The 14,486-nt window shown below is 39.4% G+C and overlaps 1 long non-coding RNA gene and 1 pseudogene across 1 annotated transcript; both read right to left on the reverse strand.

Annotated features, from left to right (window-relative positions):
* LOC114819778 (transcription initiation factor TFIID subunit 6b-like) overlaps nucleotides 1-12,780 on the reverse strand; it is a 37,148-nt pseudogene extending 24,368 nt beyond the window's left edge.
* Nucleotides 12,781-13,039: 259 nt separating this feature from the next.
* On the reverse strand, nucleotides 13,040-14,207 carry LOC139189704 (uncharacterized). The gene is made up of 2 exons (XR_011573557.1): nucleotides 13,903-14,207; nucleotides 13,040-13,405 (listed from the first exon to the last, which is right to left on the reverse strand). It is a non-coding gene; the product is annotated as an uncharacterized lncRNA (long non-coding RNA).
* Between the last annotated feature and the right edge of the window lie 279 nt (nucleotides 14,208-14,486).

Below are 14,486 nucleotides of genomic sequence, written 5' to 3' on the forward strand. Positions count from 1 at the left end.
AGCGACGGGAGAAAGAAAGAGAGAAACGAGATGTTGATGGTGATGATGATGATGAAGCCGAAACGATGGTATGGGTGTGGTTGTACTTGGGTGCTCATGGGTGAAGGAAAAAGAGAGGAATAAAAGGGTTTTGAGAGAGGGAGAGAATGCAAAGAAAGAGAGTTGAAAGTGAGAGTGAGAGAGAGATCTCGGGGTAAGGGAAAGAAAGAGAAAAGTGGGGAGTGCTGAGGTGCTACCACGTGGCAGTTTGAGGGTGAAGAAAAATCCCACTTTCAGATCCTGATTGGGTGAAAAGCTAAAGGTTTAATAGTTAATTCCATTAATTTTGGGGGGAAAACGAAATTATACATATAATTAGGGGTGGGGTGTAACAATCTACCCCCCTTATAAAAATTTTGTCCCAAAAATTTACAACCTTAACCAAATAAAAACGGATACTGACTCCTTATCAAATCCTATGTTTCCCACGTCGCTTCCTCAACAGCATGGTTCCTCCAAAGCACTTTCACTAACGAAATCATTTTGTTCCTCAATACTTTATCCTATCGGTCAAGGATAGCCACTGGTTCTTCGACATAGCTAGCATCCTGATTTACTTCCAACGGCTCTAACTAAATGATATCAGATGGATCAGGTACATATTTCTGAAGCATAGAAACATGGAGAACGTTGTGAATCAAAGACAACTTCGATGGTAGCTCCAACCTATAGGCAACTGCACCAATTCTCTTAGTAATTTGGTAGAGACCAACGTATCGAGGACTCAGGTTTCCTCGCTTACCAAAACGAACTACCCCCTTCCAGGGAGACAACTTCAAGAACATAAAATCACCAACCTTATACTCATAGTCCTTGGAATGTTTGTCCGCAATGCTTTTCTGTCGGTCTTGTGCGCTTTTAGATTTTTCTTAATCAATTGGATGTTAGCATTGGTGGTGTCCATAATCTCTGGTCCCACTAACACTCCTTGGCCGACCTCTGTCCAACACAATTGCGTTCGACACGTTTTCCCATACAAAGCCTCATAAGTGCCATGTCGATACTCGAATGATAACTATTATTGTATGCAAACTTAACCAAGGGCAAATAGCTATCCCAACTACCCTTCCACTGGAGAACAGACACTCTCAACATGTCTTCCAATGTCTGAATTGTCCGCTCAGACTGACCATCGGTCTGTGGATGGTAGGCAGTGCTAAACAGTAAATGAGTACCCATGGCAATATTAAAAGCTTTCCAAAATCTAGAAGTAAACCTAGGATCTCTGTCTAAAATGATAGAGACGAGTACACCGTGAAGTCTGACAATATTATCGATGAACAACTTCGACAACTTCTCTAGTGAATAAGTTTGTCGAACAGGCAAGAAGTGAGCGGTCTTAGTGAGCCTATCTACAATTACCCAAATGCCGTCAAATCTTGACTGTGTCCTCGGCAAACCATACCCAAAATCCATAGTGATGTCTTCCCATTTTCAAGTCGTTGTCTCTCGGCCTTCACCTGTTGAAAAATGATGCATCTACTCACATAATCCACCACATCCTGCTTCATTCCAACCTAGTAATAGAACGGACGGATAGTGCGATATAGTTTGGTGCTTCCTGGATGCATAGCATATGCTGAAATATACGCTTCATCCAGGATTTCCTTTTTCACTGCTTCGTTATCCTGAGGCACGTACAACCTGTTTTCCAACATCAAGGCTCCATCCTTTCGGATATTAAAATCTTTCCTTTTTCCCTCCAAAACCAGTCTCTTTATGTCAGCATACTTCTTATCAAGTTCATGGGTTTCTCTGACCATATCCACTAAAACATATTTAACCTGGAAGTTTGCCAACCAAGCTCCCTGATCACTCGGTTTCACAGTAACGCCCGTTTCTCGAAGAGAAAATAGTAGCGGAACATGGATAGCTCGAAGGGATGTAAGCTGCCCGTGATATTTCCGACTAAGTGCATCCGCCACTACATTGGCATGTTCGGGATGATATTCGATCATGCAGTTATAATCAATGATGAGCTCCATATATCTTCTCTGCCTCAAGTTCAAATATTTATGCGTAAAGATATATTTGAGGCTCTCATGATCAGTGAAGATATGGCACTTCTCGCATACAGGTAATGTCACCAAATTTTTAGAGTAAACACCACTGCGCCAAGTTCCAAATCATGAGTGGGATAGTTTCTCTCATGGGTCTTGAGCTGCCTGGAAGCATAGGCAATGACTTTCCCATGTTGCATCAGTACACAACCCAAACCTGACAGAGATGCATCTGTGTAAATCTCAAACTCACTGCCTTCTTCCGAAAGGGCAAGGATGAGAGCTTAAGTAAGACGTTTCTTCAGCTTCTAAAAACTCCGCTCACAGTATTCATCCCACTTAAACTCGACCTCCTTCCAAGTCAACTTAGTCAAATGCAGGGTAATTGCTGAGAAACCCTAAATAAATTTTCGGTCATAGCCAGCCAGACCAAGAAAACTCATCACTTTCGTAACATTCCTCGATTGCTCCTATGTAGATACTATCAAAACCTCCTGAGAATCTACACTAATTCCATCACTAGATACTACAGGTCCGAGAAAGATGATCTGGTTTAGCCAGAATTGACACTTACTGAACTTAGCATACAGCTGCTGACTTCTCAACCTTTCCAACACAACCTCAAATGTTTCTTGTGCTTGGCAACATTCTTAGAGTAGATCAAGATATCATCAATGAACACTATCACAAACCGGTCCAGATAATGTCTGAAGACTCTGTTCATCAAATCCATGAATGCAGCAGGTGCATTCGTTAATCCAAAAGGTATGACACGAAATTCAAAGTGTCCATACCTAGTGCGAAAGACAGTCTTCAGTACATCTTCCTCCCAAATTAGCAGCTGGTGATAACCTGAGCGAAGATCGATCTTAGAAAACACCTAAGCACCCTTCAACTAGTCAAACAGGTCATCAATTTGAGGGAGAGGATAATGGTTCTTCACCGTCACTCGGTTCAGCTATCAATAGTCGATGCAAAGTCTCATCAACCTATCCTTCTTTTTAATAAACAAAACAGGAGCGCCCCATGGAGACATGCTAGGATGGATATAACCTTTATCCACTAGCTCCTGTAGTTGAATCTTGAATTCCCTCAACTCCACTAGTGTCATTTGATAAGGTGGTAAAGAGATAGGGTCTGTACCTGGAAGTACATCGATTGTGAATTTGATTTACCTCGTAGGTCGTAACCCTGGTAAATCCTCCAGAAATACATTGGTGAATTTCTTCACCGTTGGCACATCTTTAGGACTCAACGAAGGATAATCCCTCGTCACAACGTGAGCTAAGAATCCCACACATCCCTTATGCAACAATTTATTCGCCTGGATAGCAGAAATAATACTATTAGAAAGGATTCGTCGCTCACCCTGAAACGTGATCGACGGTCGTCCAGGCCGATTAAACGTCACAGATTTCTCCCAACATGCAACATAAGCACGGTGCCTGGATAGCCAATCCATTCCCAAAATAACATCGAACTCCGCCAAATTGAAAGAAACCAAATTAGCCTCCATCATCTCCCCTTCCACTATTATCGGGCAATTTTTATACTCCAACTGTGCACAGAACAAATCCACATGAAACATTTGTACAAGCATATCATAGCCAAGCGGTGTAGGATGCGAATTTAAATTCGATGCAAATGATGACGACACAAATGAAAAAGTAGCACCCGGATCAATTAGAACTCTCGCCCAATTACCACAAATAAGTAACATACCAGTAATAACTTAGGGGTCCTGATCAGCCTATTGATACGTCCATGGAACTGATGTCCTCTGCACCATCGTTATGGCCACCTCGAGCCTTAAAACTCTGGTTGTTACGGCCTACTCGATTCCCTTGAGTGCGACTACCCGAAGCTGCACTAAACTGTTGCGGTTGTCTTTACATGGAAAACTGAGTATTCTGGCTTCCACTCCCGCCATAGTTCTGAGTATAATTACCACCATAACTAGAACTCGGGTTACCCCATCCACTATACCTCGGAACAGAAGTATAACTCTCGGCTGGTTGGGCCGAAGAGCAATATCTGGCAATATGCCCCGTGCCTCCACACCTGTGACACGTGATTGGTGATCTGAAGTGACTGAATGATCGTCTCCCTGATTCACTATATGAGCCCTCGCCAGAATAACCTAAACTATGACCCTGACGTTTGAAGAAATAAGAGTGTCTAAGGCCAACGGGGTTAGAAGAGCTAGCAGATTCCCTCAGGCTTCACGATAAAAAACCACGACCCCTTTGGTTCTGGTTCCGAGGTCAATACTGACTTTAGGGTGGTTCTTAAAACTATGACTGCTCCTGATTATTAGTCTCCCACCTAGACTGCTCGATTCTCAAGCAAGTCTCGATCATCTCCTCGTAACTTATATGCCTATGTGCTACCACTGCTTCACGATAGTCTGGATTTAAGCAAATCAGCAACTGAATCATCATTTCACTCGGATTCCCATATGCCTGAATGATGTCTCGATAGACGCCAAAAAGTATTATCAACCTCAGTGATACTCAAATCGCCCTGGTGAAACTCCAAGAATTGTTGTCTCATCCTTAACTGATAACTAGGGCTCAGAAAATATGCACTAAAAATTCTCCGAAACGCAGCCCAAGTCATCGTAGTACTCTGTGGACAATAAGTTGCGGTCTCTGTCTATTCACCTGGTGGGCATCTCATACTCTCCAGAGTGTCCTCCACCTATTCCAACCATTCCTCAGCCTCCGGACAGGCTCCAACTACTCGAAGATCCGAAATACCATGACTACGAGCAATCTCAATGTAGGTGCGATTCAATCTACTACCAGTAGTAAGGACATTCCGTAAAACGTTGGTCAATTGTTGGATTCCTCCCCCTATACCAGAACGAGCTCGACGAGGTACATTCCCACCAGCGAGGTCCATAATTCTGATAAAAGACAAGCAAGATTTAGGACAATTGGAGATTAAGGATATGATGAGAATTATGATTAGCAAATGGTGGAATGAAATCCTAAGTATGCTCTAAACTAACCATGCTTTGATACCAATCTGACACGTCCCAATCCCGATGTTCTAGGGACATCGAGATGGTCACGTGTTGGCCGACACACTAAGGGTGACGGAAGCCATTTAATTTATGCAAAAGCTACGAACATGTGACACATGCATAAATATTGGAATTAAACATGCAATAGGAACGAACAACACCAAACTAAAATTCAATTGCTAACAATTTATCATTAAGATAATGCATGACATGTTCAAAGCATACGTCTATTACAGAGTACAAGTGGAAATTTAAGATAGAAAAGTGCCATTACAATATATGTCGAAGTAGAGAGAATATAGCAAGTTATCACTGGTAGGGGAATGCCTCGTAGCTCAGATCGAAATCCTCGTTCCTAGGTCCTGAAGGGGGCGCAAAACAAACATGAGTGGACCAAGTTGATATATATATATAAACACACACACACTAAAACAGTCATCAACGTACTAACCCCCAGGTTTTATGAAAACACAAATAACATGATAAAATAGGTTTTCTGAACCCTAGGATGTCGTGCAATGTCTTAAATCATAACTTGTATGTATAATAATCAATAGAGAATGTCTGATAACCCCCAGGCAACATGCCGGCTCCTCATCCCTGTGCTAATAGCCAGAGGAAAAAGACATCAGGCCCTATGCCAACACCATAACCATCGCTCGGGATGGATTGGAAACTATCCCTACGTCCCGTAGCGGAATAAGGACTACTAGGTAAATATAAAACCATTGACCATATATATCTTGAAAAACAACTTCATAGCATAAAGTCATCCATCATCTATACTATAAAGAGGTGTTTGAAACATGTTCTAAATATCATATTGTCATCCATCAGATATTCTACAAGAACACTGGTTATAGGAAAAATAGTAATAATTCAATATAGCATCAGTAAGCATGTTATCTCAAAGCGTTTCATAAAACAGAATCAGTAAATCATGCTTTTCATTTATGCATTTCTATTATTAAAACATGCATTTTTTAAGGAGTCCACTCACCGTACACCGTTGGTGCAAAGACGTACCAAAAAGGAATAATGGAATTGTCGCTATTAATTGCACCTATGTACATAAAGGGTACATTTAGTCAAACTCTACTCAAACAAATTAATTAGGGAAAACGGACTTAAAAAACGGGTCCAGGACGTTGAAATTAGCCTAGGAGAGGTCCCAGACAAAAACTCAAAAAGTCAACTTGAAAGTCAAAGTCAACAGTCAACATTGACCGAGTCAACAGTCAGACCGGGTCAAACGGGTCTGGGTTGAGGGTTGGACCAGGTTTAGGGCTTGGGTTCTTGGCCTAAAGGTTTAGGGTTTTAGGCAAACAGGTCGAAAACCCTGATTCTCACAGGGCCCGAAGGCCTGATTAGAAGGGTTTGAAGCCCTGGTTTACTCACACGGGTCCGAGTTCACAAGGTTTCCAATTAGGCTAGGCTTATAGTTCTAGCCCGATTGTATTTGGGTTTTAATGAATTTAAATAAAAATAAAAAGGGAACAGGTAAGGGTTTTGGGTTGGTTCATAACAGGCCTAAAGCCTGATGTTCCTGAAACGACCTAAAGGCTTGGGTGTCGACGGGGGTGAATGCAGGAGCTTCCCTAGCTCTGGCCAACTGCAAATATGAACCATATGCTCCGATCTAAGTACCAAAAGGAAGCACAAGGTGAGAGGAGTAATTTGATACCTTTGGTTCGCCGTGAAACAGTCGATGATGGTCAGAAAACCACTCTCGACACTCACGGGCTCGCCGAAGATGGGTTTTCATTTCCTCGAGCTGATCTCGTGTTAAACCTTGCCAACCACATGAAAATCTCTCAACAATCGAACTCAAACATCAACTTAAAACAGAGGGAGAAAATCTTGAGGCTTACCTAGCCGGAAAAACAAGAAAATCTTGCCGAAGAGTTTCTGGGTTTCGTCGTCCTCGCAGCGACGGGAGAAGGAGAGAGAAACGAGATGTTGACGGTGATGATGATGATGACACCGAAACGATGGTATGGGTGTGGGTGTACTTGGGTGCTCACGGGCGAAGGAAAGGGAGAGGAATAAGTGGTTTCGAGAGAGGGAGAGAGTGCAGAGAAAGAGAGTTGAAAGTGAGAGTGAGAGAGAGATCTCGGGGTGGGGGAAAGAAAGAGAAAAGTGGGGAGTGTTGGGGTGCTACCACGTGGCAGTTTGAGGGTGAAGAAAAATCCCACTTTCAGATCCTGATTGGGTGAAAAGCTAAAGGTTTAATAGTTAATTCCATTAATTTTTTGGGAAAAACAAAATTATACATATAATTGGGGGTGGGGTGTAACAAAAACCCAACAATGATTCTGTCAGAATAATATTTAAAACCAACATCTGATTCCCCCGTTAGTAGGGCATGCGTCGTTTTTCAACGAACTGGGCACCAAACACATCTATTCCAATTCTTCTTGGTATGAGATATCAACCTCAGTTAGTGGGTGGTTTACATACTCTATATCATAGCACATACATGACCTTTCCCCGCGCTCAACCATCCTCCAGAGGCAGACAATTACTAGCCACAAATATCTTTTTGTAAAAATCTTTAGTTATCTTTTTAATATAGCCACAAATATGATATTGGCTCATTCCACACCGTAGATTATCATGATGATGTAGAGGTCATCGCGAATATTATGTTCAACCGTATATTTATCACAGTTAGATGACTAACTGAATTCTGATTTAGTTGTTGTTTTGTAAAGACAACCTCGAATACGTACCTAACAAGTGAACAGTTTGGATCATAGGATTGCATTGAGCTGCGCTATGCAATTCCTTATCTTATGAAAAACATCCCCTTTTTTTAAGTTTTACTACATAATGTATATATGTGTGTGTGTGATACACATGACCATGAATACTGTGACACGAATCACACCACATGCACAAAACAGTATGAATGGATCAATGTATGTTCAACAATGTTTTATAAGGCAAAGGTGTCGGTAAGGCATTTCATGGATAATCCTGCCTAGGCAAACGCCTTGAAGCATGAGCCAAAGCCTTACGGAATCTAAATAATTGGAGATTGTTGTGAGTTATTAAAAAAAAATAGGGAACTGTTGTAGGTTATTGAAAAAAAAACAGGGACTGGATTTTTAAAAAAAATAAAAATAATAAACTTGGACATCGTTTTGGGCCAAAGTCTTATTAAAAAAAAATCCCCTTCTTCGTTGTGGTGTCTCCTTAGTGAACACGTCGTTGTGGTGTCTCCTTAGTGAACACGCCGCCGCACACTGCAACCCTAAACCTAGACAACAAAGCCTTCGACTTCAATTTACCTAGACAACAAAACCCTTCAACTTCGATTTTAGGTCGCTGATGGATTTGGGAACGCTAGTCAACTGCCTTTAGGCGCGACTCAGCAACTTAGTCATGCCTCGACCACGTCTAAGCGAGTTTTCGCCTACTCCCACTGGGCAAAGGCATTATCACTCCTGCTCCGCCTCCAAAAACGGCCTAGGCACACCTCGGGGCGCCTTTTTTTAAACACTGATGTTCAGGGAATATAGCATAGCAAGTAAAAGGGTTAAGGAAGGCATACTTGTCATTATTGTTGTAACCTTTCCGTTGCTTTTCCAAACGGCATGAGCTGGAGGAGACAACAGAATATGGAACACCTTGAGCCGATCATGCATACATTGGCCAGCCGCTTTCTGGAAGTAGCATACCATGCCATAGTCAATTTAATAGCAAACCCATGGACATAACAACAAAAATCAGATTGATATATGACCAACCAGCAAAGCCCCATAGACACGCCAAGCTTCTTGCCTCTTTATCTCATTTTTTTGCTTCTCAAGTATCATTTCTGGGTCAAGAAGTTGCATAGATGAATCGAGATTTGGAAGTATGAGTAGACGAACCTGTTCAACGTCGAGAAGGATCTTAATTCGCTCAAAACCAACACAAAAGATGTTTCTAGTAGGAAAAGCAGAAAAAAACGATGCAATGAAGGCAGCCACAATTAAAACTAAAGGGTAAAAGACTGTTTACTACTCTTATGTTTTTTGGTTTTCAACATTTAATACATCAAGTTTTTTTCGTCTCAGATTCATACCTAAAGTGTAAATTTTGGGACAGTCTCATACATCCGTTAGTCAAACTGTTAAATCTACCGTTAATTGTGACGTGGCGTCATGACTGAGCGCCACGTGTCATCCACGTTTTTTTTTTTCGTTTTTTTTCTTTTCTTTTCTTCTTTCTTCTTCTTCCTTCTTCTTCCTTCTTCTGCAACTTTTTTTTTCTTCCTTCTCCTTCTTCCTTCTCCTTCTTCCTTTCCCTTCTTCTCCTTCTTCCTTCTTCTTCCTTCTCCTTCTCCTTCTTCTTCCTCCGAATCTGAGGATTTTTTTTTCTTTTATTTTTTCTTTTTTCTTCTTTCTTCTTCTTCCTCCTTCTTCCTCTTTCTTCTTCTTCTTCTTGCTCCGACTGCAACTTCTTCTTCTTTTTTTTTTTCTTCCTCCCTCTCCTTCTTCCTTCCTCCTTCTTCTTTCCCCTCCTTCTCCTTCTTCCTTCTTCTTCCTTCTTCTTCCTCCGAATCTGGGGAAGATGAAGGTTTTTTTTTTCCTCCTTCTTCTCCTTCTTCTTTCCTCCTTCTTCCTTCCCCTTCTTCTTCTTCTTCTTCTTCCTTCGAATCTGGGGAAGATGAAGGTTTTTTTTAGAAGAAGAAGAAGAAGAAGGAAGAAAAAAAAAGAAAAAAAAAAGGTTGCATTCAGAAGAAGAAGAAGAAGAAGAAGAGGAAAAAGGAGGAAGAAGAAGAAGAAAGGAAAAAAAAAAAAGCCTTCCCCAGATTCGGAGGAAGAAGAAGGAGAAGGAGAATGAAGAAGAAGGAATAAGGAGAAGAAGGGGAAGGAAGAAGGAGGAAGGAGGGAGGAAGAAGGAGAAGGAGGAAGAAAAAAAAATTGCAGAAGAAAGAAGAAAAAAAGAAAAAAAAACGTGGATGATACGTGGCGCCCAGTCATGGTGCCACGTCACAATTAACGGTAAATTTAATAGTTTGACTAATAGATGTATGAGACTGTCCCAAAATTTACACTTTAGGTATGAATCTGAAACGAAAAAAACTTGATGTACTAAATGTTGAAAACCACAAAACATGAGGGTGGTAAACAGTCTTTTACCCAAAACTAAATGCAACTGTGCTAAGAAAATATTTTCAAAATGCAAGAGACTGCAGCCTTACGAGAAAAATCATGTAACATAAAAGCATGCACGAGAGCGTACCACACTGGGACCAAGAAGAAAGGAGGAAAAATGAGGAAGAAGAAGAAGAAAGGAAAAAAAAAAAAAAGCCTTCCCCAGATTCGGAGGAAGAAGAAGGAGAAGGAGAAGGAAGAAGAAGGAAGAAGGAGAAGAAGGGGAAGGAAGAAGGAGGAAGGAGGGAGGAAGAAGGAGAAGGAGGAAGGAAAAAAAAATTGCAGAAGAAAGAAGAAAAAAAGAAAAAAAAACGTGGATGATACGTGGCGCCCAGTCATGGCGCCATGTCACAATTAACAGTAAATTTAATAGTTTGACTAATAGATGTATGAGATTGTCCCAAAATTTACACTTTAGGTATGAATCTGAGACGAAAAAAATTTGATGTATTAAATGTTGAAAACCACAAAACATGAGGGTGGTAAACAGTCTTTACCCAAAACTAAATGCAACTGTGCTAAGAAAATATTTTCAAAACGAAAGAGACTGCAGCCTTACGAGAAAAATCATGTAACATAAAAGCATGCACGAGAGCGTACCACACTGGGACCAAGAGCTGCTAGCCTTGAATTGCACCATAATGCTGAGGTAATGCTTTTGTTGGATCCAAGAAAGCATGAAGCAGAGTCCTTGTCAAAACGTGGTTGAAGATTGTGATAAGCATGCCCAAATCTCTGCCAAAACACACTGCTAATAAATATAGAAATATCTTGACGTAAGGCTAGACTTTTAAAACACCCAGGATCTCATTATTTTTAAACACTCATGATCCGTCTGCAAAGGTAATTGGTCACAATGGCAGATTAAGCGTTGCTAAAATTATAAACCTGACGGACCGAGTCAGCGAGGTTAGTGAACATGGTTCTTGATTTATGGAAAAGGAGTCCTGACTTTAATGTACACTTGCACGTGTACTTAAAGCATACAACCATTCAATAATGCCGCATACACTTTCCAGCCTTTGGCTTAGTACTTTGCATAAATGTAAATTGTACATTACAAGAATGGCCTGGAGACTATATAGACAAGATTTTCCAGTGTCCACTGGATGAGACATGATGAACCAAATTGAAATAATAATCAATTTTTTCTTCTTTTTGGTACACATATATTGCCAGTATTTTTCAAATGCATATAATGTGCAACATTGTTATACTTGTTGCATGCATCTTTTCCTTAAACAAAGAAATAGGTTTAACAAATAATAAATCAAAAAGGTCTTCACCTTTTGCAAATTGAAGAAACCAGGTTTGCTGTAAAGTTTCTAAGTTCCCAGTAATCGTCAGTATATCTATTCCCTAATCTTTTTGCAACAGGGCAGGTAATAACAGATGGCATCAATTGTTGTAGCTGGAACAAATTACAAAATTAGATATAGATAAAATCTAACTTGAAATGAAACTTGTAAATAGCAGATAGACAAACTATAAATTCTTCTGAAATATCAGATCGAAGATTATACGGCTACAAAATCTATGTACTTCAACAGTTGATAGAATGAACTGCTTACATAAGGTTCAATATGTATGAGAGGATTTTGAAGAAGAAGACGCATCAAAGCAAATAGAAGAGGGAAAGTATTCAAATTCCGTGTAACCTGAGACAATTTCAGGAAAAAGTCACTAACAATGCATAACAAAAAGCAATTGGTCCCAGTTTAAGTTAGAATGACTACCTCATCGGCAACAAAGCATGTGAAGCATGGAACCAATGCATGGAACAAAGCTCACTAATGCTTCTTTGAAGAGGGTGGAACTAGACCTGCGAATAAGCTCTGTAATCTTCTCAAAGTAAAGCTGCAGTGGCAACCACAGAGAAATTGGCATTAGATATTATTTTATGTGAAGTGCACAAAGAACATCAGAACATGGGCAAGAAAATACGTGAAGTTCCCTTGACAATACATGCTTAAAAGGCAATTTAATGTCTACAGGAAGTCGTTCTTCCTTGTATTCAGATTTTTTGACATCAGAGTATGCCGCGAGTGCTACAAAGCAAAGCATAATGGCATTCCAAATTAGTATTGATGGTAAAGTTAACTTTCAAATAAAATTGGTCATACTCCGGAACGCAGCACAATGATTATTGCAAACTGTAAGTAAATTATTAGAAAGGGAAAATATCATCGTTAATCAGAGCAGAACGTGAGGGTTTTACACAATAGATATTCAAATTATAATTCAAATTATAATTTCCATTCTATAATGTATTATAATATCATTTTTTAATAAAATGATCCCACATCTCTCTCTGTATTATAAATATAAGAACAGTGTGTGCCGAGGTGTGAAGTGGGAGAGAAGGGATTTCATAATTGGATTAAGGTTTTGAATACCTCCTGCAGCACGACCTTGGACAATACTCAAGGCTTTGGGCTGAGCAGTCACAAAGAGGAAAAATGGTACCTATCACATAAATGTCACAAAATCCCCCACTATTGGGAACCAAGTACAAATGGGGCCTATTGGGGTATATCTTGTAGAGGTGGGCAACTTGTATTCTCATTATATCACGGAAGTTGTTGCCGTCCTAGTTTGTCACTCCCATCCGAAACCCTTTCACTTCAACTTCATATTACAATTTGTTGCCGTCCGGATTGATATTTGTTTTCCTTCTAATAAATTGCTTGGGATAGTGCATGTTAGTGAGTGCATGTTAGATAAATTGTTTTATCAAATAAAATTAAATAATTGCAACAAAAAACACACACACATGGACGGAGCCAATGAAGGCTCACTGGGGACAGATACCCTCACTCAAGTAATTCATTTGTTTAGTTACATACTACAATTATATAATATACACGGGTTATTTTTTAAGAATATATATGTATCTAATATCCAACATACATTCATTCTACTTATACTTCATATCAAATATTATATGAGCAATAATGCTCTTGTTCTGTAATTCAAACTGAAAAACCCTTCTTCCTCCTCTCATGTACTTATATTTTTCTCATCACTTTGCCACTTTCCACTACTATATTGAAATTTGTGTAACATTGGAATTGTGATGCATCATCATTTGAAATCATCCTTAATATCATATTGCGTATCAATCATACTATAATAAGGTTTTCTTAATTGTTTTCGGATGTCCCCACTAGAAGAAATGTCTAGCTCCGTTCCTGCACACACACAAGCACAAAAACACAAATAAATCAAAAACAGCAGCCACGGAAAATGCTACAATGTTGTACGCAGCTCCAGTAGAAAACTTTACCAAAAAATCAAATAAGATGCAGTGAAGCAAAAAAAATGCAGAGAAAAATTTGAAAAACAAAAAGCTCTGTTTCTAAAGAGCTCAAGGTGGGAGGGAAGACAAAGGACTCAGAAAACTTTTCACTTTCGAGTTTCTTTGAGATTTTATATTATAATGGGGTAAAGATAAATATACTTTTTAATTAGGTTTGGGTAGGTATTTTAGTAATAAATTTGGATTTAAAGATATATTAATTCTTTAATTAAAAATAATATGAATATAAAGAGTAAATTGGGTGTAAGAAGATGTTAGATGAGTTGAAATAAAATTTCTTTTTGCAAAAATAAAATATTGAATCAATCGACAACTACAGAAACGCCCAATTATACTGAACAAAGTTAACTGCATTAACAAAGCAAATACCTGCATGATCTCTCGAACCCGGTACTCATCCGGGGTAAGAGCAAGGGCAACATCAGGGGACAAATTGGAAATGCCAAGTTCTGTGCTACGATCTCTTAGCTTCTTTCGGCACATTGCTCATCTTTATTTGATCTGACAAATTTTTTTTCGCTTAATTCTTTACATAAACCCTCTTGCATCATGACCAACCCCACTGGTTCTGGAAAGCAATTATCGAATTAATAAGAAAAACCCTAATAAGCTACGAAATTGGCCTATTGGGTATGAAATTTTGTAGCAAAATTTGCAGGGAAACGAGATTAAGCAGAAAGAAAGTGCCAAAAACTCATCTGGGTCCGTCAGCTTCACGATTATATATAACTGTATATGTGGAGCAATATATATATATATATATATATATATCCATATTTCACACATGCAGTTTAATCCATATTTCACACATGCAGTTTAATAGAATATATGAGTAATGTTAAAAGGACTAAATTGGTTGACAAAATTTTGTAAACTAAATGACATAAAGGTTAATAATTGAATTGTTACTTAAACGTTGATAACCGTGTTTATTTCTTATTGGTGAAACATTT

Source organism: Malus domestica, chromosome 11 (genome assembly GCF_042453785.1).
Source record: "Malus domestica chromosome 11, GDT2T_hap1".
NCBI lineage: Eukaryota > Viridiplantae > Streptophyta > Magnoliopsida > Rosales > Rosaceae > Malus > Malus domestica.